A 12,281-nucleotide genomic window follows, 5' to 3' on the forward strand; every position below is an offset into this window, starting at 1 on the left:
GCATGCAGAGCCGAGGGCACTTCGAACAGGAGCTGCTAAAGCTACAAGTAGCAGAAGCACAGGGAGGAGGCACAAGGGTCCTCTCATCCCTCTCCTTCCCCCCTCCCCTCCCATATCCCCTTTCCATCCTGTGCACCTCAGGCACTAGTTCTTTCCCTGTTTTCTCTCTAACTCTCCCACCCTCCCTTCCTCTCTCTGTCTCCCATGTATCTCCCCAGCCCGTATCTCCAGGTAGGTTGAGATTCCTAAACTGCCAGAAAGTTCTATACATGCTTATAAATCCATAACCATTCAATGTATTGATAAGTTTTACAGCTCCTATGGAAATGATACCATCTTTTAACATGGAAAAATGTACTTCCACCCAATAAAAAGTTTTTCACCTTAGCAAGCGCGTTTCTAGCTGGGAAATCTGGAAATTTTTTCTTGTTTGTATATACACCCAGTTAAGAAGGTATCTCTTTCATATGAAATGAAGTGCCTATTGAGAAGAAATGCAGTGCACAGGTGGTACAGCTGTTTTATCAGAACAGCAGCACTGCATTGCAGGAATATCATTGAAATACATGGCTGTGAAGAGGCCCCAAGTCAATAAATGTGTTGAAGAATACAATCAAGGAATTTGAAGAAATAAGTGAATTGGGTGGTGCAGCAGATTGCCATAGTGGTTGTTGAAGTTGCTTTTAGCTACAGCTAATCATGCAGCAGATGCCTCAAATTCTGCAGTAAATGCTAGCGTTCTCACAGGATCTCTCCCCTCCCTCCCTCCCTCCCTCCCTCCCTCCCTCCCTCCCTCCCTCCCTCCCTCCCTCCCTCCCTCCCTCCCTCCCTCCCTCCCTCCCTCCCTCCCTCCCTCCCTCCCTCCCTCCCTCCCTCCCTCCCTCCCTCCCTCCCTCCCTCCCTCCCTCCCTCCCTCCCTCCCTCCCTCCCTCCCTCCCTCCCTCCCTCCCTCCCTCCCTCCCTCCCTCCCTCCCTCCCTCCCTCCCTCCCTCCCTCCCTCCCTCCCTCCCTCCCTCCCTCCCTCCCTCCCTCCCTCCCTCCCTCCCTCCCTCCCTCCCTCCCTCCCTCCCTCCCTCCCTCCCTCCCTCCCTCCCTCCCTCCCTCCCTCCCTCCCTCCCTCCCTCCCTCCCTCCCTCCCTCCCTCCCTCCCTCCCTCCTTCCACACACACGCTACCTCTGATTGCCTCCCCCCAGTCAACAGTTAAAAAGATTTGGTGGCACATTTTACACTAGTATCTCTAGAAGGCTCTGAATGTGCTGCTAAAGAAGCCCCAAGATAGGCCACAACACTTTCATTTTGCCTTTATTTTTGGCACACATGGAAATGAGCGACTTTTGGCTGGGGAATATTCTTTGGATGGACAAGGCATATTTTACTCTGCATAGGGCTGTGAATGCACAGAACTGTCACATATGGGGGTTTTCCTCCTAAATCTTGTGCAGGAACATCCACTGCTCCCAGCTTATGTGATAGTGTGGTGTGATTTCACAAGCCCCCTTCATTTTCAGTTAGTGATCCTAGAAGATAATGACACGTCATGCACCTCTTAGGAGTACAGTGACATCTGAATTTTATATGGACCTTCTTATGCAACGTGATTCCAGCATTTCATGAAAACACATGTACCATTATTTTGATGGTATGTCATTGTCGAGTGAACCATTGGTTTCATGTAAACTTCAGTATCATCTGCATCATATCTAGGCAGTTTCAAGATATGTGGCCTTCGAGATCCTCTGATATAAATTCATGTGACATGTGGATGTTGGTATATGTGAAAGATTTATTGGGGATGTATCCGGTTACCCCTGATCAGTAAGCTATCATATGATGACAGTCAATCTGATTACACTGTATACGATGTAGACAACTATTAACTATGTCATGTCATGCATACATCAAGTTGCAGAGGCAGTAGACCATTTTGAATATGTAACTTCTGATAATATGCTAACAAAGGTACCAGATCCACCATTATCGTTGGTCTGATCGTTCTTCTCTTTTCCTGCCTGATACCTCATTCTCACTGCTTATAGCGCCATATTTTCACCTGGTGGCGGAAAGTGAAAAATTATTTTTCAGCATGCTCGTTGAGGACACCAGTTAATATACATCCTACAATGTTACAGCATCCTGCAAAGTATAGAGCCCACACTGCAGCACCCAGAACACTTTCAGTTTAATTAAAATCAGTTAAAACGCCTCAGATCGATTTCTTGTTATGAAAACAGGGTGCTTTTCAGACAATTTTACCCTCAGTAAATTCCTAATAAAGTTGCTATGACGTCTAGCAGATACCACACTCGTTCTATGATTGCCACTCAGCAGGGGTTTTTATCAACAGCTTGTGTTTATTGTTATTACAGTGTAATAGTTATGGTGACCTCTGTCAGTGTCTCTTACATTGTGCAGTATGCCCCATGTCTCCCTAACCATTCAAACCAGTCAGATCGGACTTCTTTTCTCCATGAGTTCTGTCCACAGCTCGTGATCTAGTAGCTAACATTGCTGCTTCTGGATCATCGGATCCTGGATTCGATTCCTGGCTGGGTTGGGGACCTTCTCTGCCTAATGACTGGGTGTTTGCATTTTCCTCATCATTTGATCATCATCATTCGTGACTGTGGCTACAATGGACTGTGTAAAAAAAAAGACCTTAAAAATTGGGACTGATGACTGTGCAGTTGAGTGACCCACAAACCAATCATCATAATACATGACTTCTGAGAGTAAGAGAACTGTACTTCAACGTATATTTCGGTAAATGATTTATGAAGTTGTGGATGACACTAATATTCATAAAGATTAAATGATGGAAATTGGTGATACAAATTCAGAAAATGGCTTGGTGGCTTGGTGGTGGTGGTGGTGGTGGTGGTGGTGGTGGTGGTGGTGGTGGTGGTGGTGGTTGTGAAAATGATAAGAGGACATACTCATATCACCATGACTCCTTCTTTTACTGTAGGGGAAACTCAAATGGAGACACGCACAATCCAAGCAATGTTTATGCTAGACAATATAACATTGCTTTGCAGATTCCTGCCCTGTGACTCAGTGGTAATGCGTTGGGCAGGAATCGAGACATTGAACTAGAAATCAGGTGTACTTTTCCCTGAAGATATGTTAGATATTCAACAGTGATGAAAAAAAAATCTTGATAATATAAAAATGTTCAAAAGAACATACCTTCTTTGTTATTGTTTCTGAGATAAGATTTAAAAGGCTTGCTTGTATTCACAACAGTCTCCAACCCTGGCATCAAGTGCACTGACAATCTTTCCTTAGTAGGTGGAACCAGATGTAATAGTTTCACAGTGATGTAAGAAATGACCCACCAGGGTAGCCGAGAGAACTAACACACTGCTTCCTGGATTCCAGTACGCATGCTGACCCCGGATCGAATCCACCTGGCAGATTAACGACGAAGGGCCAGTGTGCCGGCCAGCCTGGATGTGGTTTTTAGGTGGTTTTCTACACCCTGCTAGGTGAATAGCAGGCTGGTCACCACCTTCCACCTCAGTTACACAGCTTGCAGACATTCGCATTTTCCCATGCATTACACTGGATGGAAACAGTTGGGGTACATTAATTCACTAATTATATCCCGGAATGGGGGGGAGGGGGGGAGGGACTTTGGGAATGGCACTTTGCAACCAGCCTCGGTCAAAAGACTGGGTAAAGGTTGCGAAGTCCCATTGATCCCCCAACCCAACTAGTTGTTGGGTAGAGGAGTACTGGCGTAGATAAATCGAATGTAAGAAACTGTTTTTGTTCATAATGACAGCCGTTTGGTTGGAAAATTGAGAGAACAAAGGAAGGAATAAAATAGAGGTAACAGCTATCATGCCAAAATTTTTAACGAATGTGGTGTAAACCATCAGCAGTGTTACTGTCCAGGCTGTAGTATGTGTGTTGATAAAATACATGTGCACTTCCATCATCACTGCAACCATCAAAAAGAAATGCAAAGTATATCTATTTAAAAAAGCTGATAAGAATGCTCTTAACGCCCTCTTAAGAGACAGTCTTCACTCCTTCCGATCCGATCATGTAAGTGTAGAAAAGTTGTGGTAGGTATGTTTTCAAAGAGATAATATCGATAGCAATTGAGAGATAAATATCACATAAATTAATGTGGTATACTAGGTGGGTCAGATCGTTGTTGCAGAAGCAACGAAAAAAGCATGCCAAATTTAAAAGAGCGCAAAATCCTCAAGATAGGCAAAGTTTTACAGAAGTTCGAAATATGGCGCGTACTTCAATGCGAGATGCTTTCGATAATTTCCACAACGAAATTCTGTCTCGAAATCTGGCAGAAAACCAAAAGAGATCCTGGTCATACATAAGGCACACCAGTGGCAACACGCAATACCTTCACTGTGCGATAACAATGGTGAAGTCACTGAAGATAGTGCCACTAAAGCAGATTTATGAAACACAGTTTTCCGAAACTCCTTCACCAAAGAAGGCGAAGTAAATATTCCTGTTTTCCAATCAAGAATAACTGCCAAGATGAGAAACATAGAATTAGATATCCTCGGAGTAACAAAGGAGCTTAAATCACTTAATAATGGCAAAGCCTCCGGTCCAGACTGTATACCAGTCAGGTTCCTCTCAGAGTATGCTGATAAAATAGTTCCATATTTAGCAATAATATACGACAACTCGCTCACCAAAAGATCCGTACCTAAAGACTGGAAAATTGCTCAAGTCACACAAATACCCAAAAAGGGAAGTAGGAGTAATTCGCTAAATTACAGGCCTATATCACTAACGTCGATTTGCAGTAGGGTTTTGGAACATATACTGTATTCAAACATTATGAAGTACCTCGAAGAAAACGATTTATTGACACAGTCAGCATGGTTTCAGAAAATATCGTTCTTGTGAGACACAACTGACTCTTTATACTCTGAAGTAATAAGTGTTATCGACAAGGAATGTCAAATTGATTCCATATTTTTAGATTGACAGAAGGCTTTCGACACTGTTCCTCACATACGTCTTCTAACCAAACTGTGTGCCTACAGAGTATCGCCTCAGTTAAGCGACTGGATTCATATTTCATGTCATAAAGGTCACAGTCCATACTAATTGACGGAGTCATCGAGTAAAACAAGTAATATCCGGCATTCCCTGCTATTGTTCCTGATCTACGAGAGCAGTTCAATAAGTAATGCAACACATTTTTTCTTTGAAACAGGGGTTGTTTTATTCAGCATTGAAATACACCAGGTTATTCCCCAATCTTTTAGCTACACAACACTATTTTTCAACTTAATCTCCATTCAATGCTACGGCGTTACGCCACCTTGAAATGTGAGGACCTGTGTGCCTGCACGGTACCATTCCACTGGTCAATGTCGGAGCCAACGTCGTACTGCATCAATAACTTCTTCATCATCCGCGTAGTGCCTCCCACGGATTGCGTCTTTCATTGGGCCAAACATATGGAAATCCGACAGTGCGAGATCAGTGATGTAGGGTGCATGAGGAAGAACAGTCCACTGAAGTTTTGTGAGCTCCTCTCGGGCGCGAAGACTTGTGTGAGGTCTTGCGTTGTCATGAAGAAGGAGAAGTTTGTTCAGATTTTTGTGCCTACGAACACGCTGAAGTCGTTTCTTCAATATCTGAAGAGTAGCACAATACACTTCAGAGTTCATCGTTTGACCATGGGGAAGGACATCGAACAGAATAACCCCTTCAGCGTCCCAGAAGACTGTAACCATGACTTTACCGGCTGAGGGTATGGCTTTAAACTTTTTCTTGGTAGGGGAGTGGGTGTGGCGCCACTCCATTGATTGCCGTTTTGTTTCAGGTTCGAGGTGATGAACCCATGTTTCATCGCCTGTAACAATCTTTGACAAGAAATTGTCACCCTCAGTCACATGACGAGCAAGCAATTCCGCACAGATGGTTCTCCTTTGCTCTTTATGGTGTTCGGTTAGACAACGAGGGACCCAGCGGGAACAAACCTTTGAATATCCCAACTGGTGAACAATTGTGACAGCACTACCAACAGAGATGTCAAGTTGAGCACTGAGTTGTTTGATGGTGATCCGTCGATCATCTCAAGCGAGTGTGTTCGCACGCTCCGCCATTGCAGGAGTCACAGCTGTGCACGGCCGGCCCGCACGCGGGAGATCAGACAGTCTTGCTTGACCTTGCGGCGATGATGACACACGCTTTGCCCAACGACTCACCGTGCTTTTGTCCACTGCCAGATCACCGTAGACATTCTGCAAGCGCCTATGAATATCTGAGATGCCCTGGTTTTCCGCCTAAAGAAACTCGATCACTGCCCGTTGTTTGCAATGCACATCCGTTAATGACGCCATTTTAACAGCTCCGTACAGCGCTGCCACCTGTCGGAAGTCAATGAAACTATACGAGACGAAGCGGGAATGTTTGAAAATATTCCACAAGAAATTTCCGGTTTTTTCAACCAAAATTGGCCGAGAAAAAAAGTGTTGCATTACTTATTGAACTGCCCTCGTATATTAACTACATAGGAGACAATGTGAGTAGCCGTCTTAAATTGTTTGCAGATGATTCTGTCATTTACCGTCTTGTAAAGTCATCACATGATAAAAACGACTTACAAAATGATTTAGATAAGATATCTGTATGGTGCAAAAAGTGGCAACTGACCCTGAATTAGGGAAAGTATGAAGTTATTCACATGAGTCCTAAAAGAAGTGTGCTAAATTACGATTACACGATAAGTCACACGAAACTGAAGGCTGTAAATTAAACTAAATACTTAGGGATTACAAGTAACCTAAATTCGAACGATCACATAGATAATATTGTGGGTAGGGAAAAAGGGAGAGAAGGAAACATAGGTGAATATGGATAGGGGGTAAGAAATGAAAGAGGAAGCCGTCTGGTATAATTTTGCACAGAGCATAACTTAATCATAGCTAACACTTAGTTAAAGAATCATAAAAGAATGTTGTACACATGGAAGAATCCTGGAGATACTAGAAAGGATCAGATAGATTATATAATGGTAAGACAGAGACTTATGAACCAGGTTTTAAATTGTAAGACATTTCCAGGGGCAGATGTGGACTCTGACCACAATCTATTGGTTATGAACTGTATATTAAAACTGAAGAAACTGCAATGGGAATTTAAGGAGATGGGACCTGCATAAACAGACTAAATCAGAGGTCGTACAGAGTTTCATGGAGAGGATAAGGGAACAATTGTCACGAATGGGGGAAAGAAATACAGTAGAAGAAGAATAGGTAGCTTTGAGGAATGAAATAGTGAAGGCAGCTGAGGATCGAGTAGGTAAAAAGACGAGGGCTAGTAGAACTCCTTGGGTAACAGAAGAAATATTGAGTTTAATTGATGAAAGGAGAAAATATAAAAATGCAGTAAATGAAGCAGGCAAAAAGGAATACAAACGTCTCAAAAATGAGATTGACAGGAAGTGCAAAATGGCTAATCAGGGATGGCTAGAGGACAAATGTAAGGCTGTAAAGGGTTATCTCACGAGGGGTAAGATAGATACTGCCTACAGGAAAATTAGAGAGACTTTGGAGAAAAGAGAGCCACTTCCATGAATATCACGAGCTCAGATGGAAACCCAGTTGTAAGCAAAGAAGGGAAAGCAGAAAGGTGGAAGGAGTATACAGGGTGTTAGAAAAAGGTATGGCCAAACTTTTAGGAAACATTCCCCACACACAAATAAAGAAAATATGTTATGTGGACATATGTCTGGAAACGCTTACTTTCCATGTTAGAGCTCATTTTATTACTTCTTTTCAAATCACATTAATCATGGAATGGAAACAAACAGAATCAGAACATACCAGCGTGACTTCAAACACTTTGTTACAGGAAATGTTCAAAACATCCTCCGTTAGCGGGGATACATGCATCCACCCTCCATCGCATGGAATCCCTGATGCGCTGATGCATCCCTGGAGAATGGCGTATTCTATCACAGCCATCCACAATATGAGCATGAAGAGTCTCTACATTTGGTACCAGGGTTGCGTATACAAGAGCTTTCAAATGCCCCCATTAATAAAAAGTCAAGACGGTTGAGGTCAGGGGAGCGTGGAAGCCATGGAATTGGTCTGCCTCTACCAATCCATCGCTCACCGAATCTGTTGTTGAGAAGTGTACAAACACTTGGACTGAAATGTGCAAGAGCACCATCGTACATGAACCACATGTTGTGTCATACTTGTAAAGGCACATGTTGTAGCAGCACAGGTATAGTATCCTGTATGAAATCATGATAACGTGCTCCATTGAGCGTAGGTGGAAGAACATGGGGCCCAATCAAGACATCACCAACAATGCCTGCCCAAATGTTCACAGAAAATCTGTGTTGATGAAGTCATTTCACAATTGCGTGCGGATTCTCGTCAGCCCACACATGTTGATGGTGAAAATTTACAATTTGATCACGTTGAAATGAAGCCTCATCCGTAAAGAGAACATTTGCACTGAAATGAGGACTGACACATTGTTGGATGAACGATTCACAGAAGTGTACCCGTGGAGGCCAATCAACTGCTGATAGTGCCTGCACACGCTGTACGTGGTACGGAAACAACTGGTTCTCCCGTAGCGCTCTCCATTCAGTGACGTGGTCAACGTTACCTTGTACAGCAGCAACGTCTCTGACGCTGACATTAGAGTTATCGTCAACTGCACAAAGAATTGCCTCATCCATTCTCCTCGTCTTTCTAGGTCTTCCCCAGTCGCGAGTCATAGGCTGGAATGTTCCGTGCTCCCTAAGACGCCGATCCATTGCTTCGAACGTCTTCGTGTCGGGACGCCTTCGTTCTCGAAATCTGTCTCGATACAAACGTACCATGCCACGGCTATTGCCCCGTGCTAATCCATACATCAAATGGGCATCTGCGAACTCCACATTTGTAAACATTGCACTGACTGCAAAACCACGTTCGTGATGAACACTAACCTGGTGATGCTACGTACTGATATGCTTGATGCTAGTACTGTAGAGCAATGAGTCCCATGTCAACACAAGCACTGAAGTCAACATTACCTTCCTTCAATTGGGCCAACTGGCGCTGAATCGAGGAAGTACAGTACATACTGACGAAACTAAAATGAGCTCTAACATGGAAATTAAGCGTTTCCAGACACATGTCCACATAACACTGTTCCTTTATTTGTGTGAGAGGAATGTTTCCTGAAAGTTTGGCCGTACCTTTTTGTAACACCTTGTATAGAGTGTCTATACAAGGGCGATGTGCTTGAGGACAATATTATGGAAATGGAAGAGGATTTAGATGAAGATGAAATGGGAGATACGATACTGCATAAAGAGTTTGACAGAGCACTGAAAGACCTGAGTCATAACAAGGCCCCGGGAGTGGACAACATTCCATTAGAACTACTGATGGCCTTGGAAGAGCCAGTCCTGACAAAACTCTACCATCTGGTGAGCAAGATGTATGAAACAGGCGAAATACCTACAAACTTCAAGAAGAATATAATAATTCCAAGCCCAAAGAAAGCAGGCGTTAACAGATGTGAAAATTACCGAACTATCAGTTTAATAAGTCACAGCTGCAAAATACTAACGCGAATTCTTTATAGATGAATGGAAAAACTGGTACAGGTCGGCCTCTGAGAAGATCAGTTTGGATTCCATAGAAATATTGGAACACGTGAGGAATACTAACTCTACGACTTATCTTAGAAGAAAGATTAAGGAAAGGCAAACCTATGTTTCTAGCATTTGTAGACTTAGAGAAAGCTTTTGACAATGTTGACTGGAATACTCTCTTTCAAATTCTAAAGGTGGCAGGGGTAAAATACAGGGAGTAGAATTCTGTTTACATTTTGTACACAAATCAGATGGCAATTAAGAGTAGAGGGGCATGAAAGGTAAGCAGTGGTTGGGGAAGGGAGTGAGACAGGGTTGTAGCCTCTCCCCGATGTTATTCAATCTGTATATTGAGCGAGCAGTAAAGGAAACAAAAGAAAAATTCGGAGTAGGTATTAAAATCCATGGAGAAGAAATAAAAACTTTCAGGTTCGCTGATGACATTGTAATTCTGTCGGAGACAGCAAAGGACTTGGAAGAGCAGCTGAACAGAATGGACAGTGTCTTGAAAGGAGGATATAAGATGAACATCAACAAAAGCAAAACTAGGATAATGGAATGTAGTCGGGTGATGCTGAAGGAATTAGATTAGCTGATGAGCCACTTAAAGTAGTAGGTGAGTTTTGCTATTTGGGGGGAAAAATAACTGACGATGGACGAAGTAGATAGGATATAAAATGTAGACTGGCTATGGCAAGGAAAGCGTTTCTGAAGAAGAGAAATGTATGAACATCGACTATAGATTTAAGTGTCAGGAAGTCGTTTCTGAAAGTATTTGTATGGAGTGTAGCCATGTATGGAAGTGAAACATGGAGGATAAATAGTTGGACAAAAATAGAATAGAAGCTTTCGAAATGTGGTGCTACGGAAGATTGCTGAAGATTAGATGGGTAAGATGGGTAGATCACATAAGTAATGAGGAGGTATTGACTAGAATTGGGGAGAAGAGGAGTTGTGGCACAACTTGACAAGGAGGACTGTTTGGTAGGACATGTTCTGAGGCATCAAGGGATCACAAATTTAGCATTGGAGGGCTGTGTGGAGGGTAAAAATTGTAGAGGGAGACCAAGAGATGAATACACTAGCAGATTCAGAAGGATGTAGGTTGCAGTAGGTACTGGGAGATGAAGCGTGCACAGGATAGAGTAGCATGGAGAGCTGCATCAAACCAGTCTCAGGACTGAAGACAACAACAACAACAGAGCAAACCAAAGACTGCAATTCATTGCCAGAACACTTAGAAGGTGCAACAGGTTTACTAGAGAGACTGCTTACACCACGCTTGTCCACCCTTTTCTGGAGTATTGCTGTGTGGTGTGGGATCTGCGTCAGGTGGGACTGACGGATGACACTGAAAAAGTACAAAAAACGGCAGCTCGTTTTGTATAATCGCGAAATAGGGGACATAGTGTCAGAGACATGGTGTGTGAATTGGAGTGGTAATCATGAAAACAAAGGCGTTTTTCGTTGCGACAGGATCTTCTCATGAAATTTCAATCACCAGTTTTCTCCTCCGATTGGGAAAACATTCTGTTGGCACCCACTTACATAGGGAGAAACGATCATCACGATAAAATAAGAGAAATCAGGGCTCGCACAGAAAAATTTAAGTGCCCCTTTTTCCTGCGCGCCGTTCGACAGTGGAATGGTAGAGAGTGAGTTTGAAAGTGCTTCATTGAACCATCTGCGAGGCACTTTATTGTGAATAGCAGAGTAATCGTGTAGATGTAGATGAATAGTTTATCAATGTACCTGCCACACAAAATGCTGTACAGTAAAGATTAGGGATATGGCACAAGCATGCAGTATCTACACAATGCTTACATGGTGGTCTCTAAAGCAATTGATAAATAAAAACCTCAAAATTTATTTATTGCTAAAGCTTTCCAGAAATTCTGTTTCTTATTCTGGTAGGTTTATGGTTGAATGGCATATTGTAAAATTTTAACTGTAAGTTTTATTTCTAGTAGTTTGACAAACAGAAAGGTATTTGTTTGAAATCTTATTTGCATATTTTTCTGATGTTTTATCATTATTAGTGTTCAGTTACTTCACTTATATGTGTATGAAAATACAAGTTGTAAATTATTGAGTTATAAAAGTTACAATATTTAGTGATTCAGTTGTCAATTTCTGGAATCTGACACACCATGATACCAGTTACATTTTAAAAAATCGTGTGATCCAATTAATTGTTCAAAAACACTCGAAATTTACCAGATACCATGCCAAACAAAACTATATACTCAACACAATGCAAAAAAATGAAAAGGTACAGTCAGAACAAAAGAAAACTCTGGAGCCTGCACACCTTCAGTAGTTTGTAATCTTTCATATCGATCCATGTACATACTGGGGACTTGAAAAGCATTACAGTTCTTTTCTGTGGGAAAGGGTTTAACTGCATGTATAATAATGAAACCCAGATACTACAGGTGTAGCTCATGCATCAGCTGTTATCACTGCCACTCAGTATGTAGTGTTACCCTTCAGTATTTAATGGGTGATGATGTGACCATTTATGTGTGTGTCCTTCAGTCAATGGTGTTCTGCAATGCCAGGAGACCAGATGTTGGGAAGATGTAAAAATTTTCAACAAGGCTCACTCCAAGTGTACTGGAAAATTTGCAACCATTTCCATCTGTTCAGACAATGTTTCCATTTGTGGAAGGCTTC

At 42.5% G+C, this 12,281-nt stretch overlaps 1 protein-coding gene across 2 annotated transcripts in view; it reads left to right on the top strand.

Annotated features, from left to right (window-relative positions):
• The window catches only part of LOC126213424 (zinc finger protein 99-like), a 126,294-nt gene that overhangs the window by 108,000 nt on the left and 6,013 nt on the right, over positions 1–12,281 (top strand). The gene's annotated exons all lie outside the window — the stretch shown is intronic.

This window comes from Schistocerca nitens, chromosome 11 (assembly GCF_023898315.1).
Source record: "Schistocerca nitens isolate TAMUIC-IGC-003100 chromosome 11, iqSchNite1.1, whole genome shotgun sequence".
Classification (NCBI taxonomy): domain Eukaryota; kingdom Metazoa; phylum Arthropoda; class Insecta; order Orthoptera; family Acrididae; genus Schistocerca; species Schistocerca nitens.